Genomic DNA, 833 nt, shown 5'->3' with positions numbered 1-833 from the left:
CTTGTGGTCAAAAAATTGGGAGGAAGTCAGGGAAATGACATGAAAATTAGTAATGCCTAATAAGAATACGTATAAACTCTAATAGAAATCACAGACTCAGAGAAGGTCTGCCTTAAAGAAAACTTACATTTTGTTTCTCTAACTTATTTGGCTATTGAATTATCATTGCTTTTAACATTACCAATAACAAAGTTTTGTAAACTTTTTCTACAAGGGGTCAGATAGTAAATATTTCAGGCTTTGTGGGCTATATGGTCTTTGTGGTAACTACTTAACTCTGCCTTTGGATATTATATAAGAAAATGAGTGTGGCTGTGTTTTGATAAAATTTTGCTAAAATATCTGGCGGCCTGGATTTGGTCTGGGTGCAGTAGTGTGCCAGTCCCCGCTAATACTATACAGAGGTGCTTTAGAAATCTTTATTCTTGAGATCCTTCTTTTTCATAAAGACCAACCTCTCTAAAAGTTAACTTTTAAGTTTCAAGCAAAGTTTCCTCTTTGCTGACCATCATTTTTGATAAGTATGTAACAGTAAGGAAGGACATGCTGAAGAGAATCACTTTTTACAGAGAAGTCAACTCTATTAACTCTGGTACTTGTGGCTGACACACCAATATCAGTAGTGTCTGTGCTAGGTACTCTATGGCTAAGGAAAATGAATCGCATACTCTTTCTGCCCTCGTGAGCTTTATGGTCTTCAGAGAGTGATACCGATAATTTTGTAGGGGGCAGGGAATAGAATTAGTGCACAAAAAAATATAATAAAATATTTGATGTTAATATCGCATGAGCAGTAAAATGTTTTCCAAGGAGATTAAAAGGAAAAAAAAATT

This window comes from Pteropus medius, unplaced genomic scaffold (assembly GCF_902729225.1).
Source record: "Pteropus medius unplaced genomic scaffold, Ma_sr-lr_union100, whole genome shotgun sequence".
NCBI lineage: Eukaryota > Metazoa > Chordata > Mammalia > Chiroptera > Pteropodidae > Pteropus > Pteropus medius.
Note: the sequence above shows the minus strand (reverse complement) of the source record.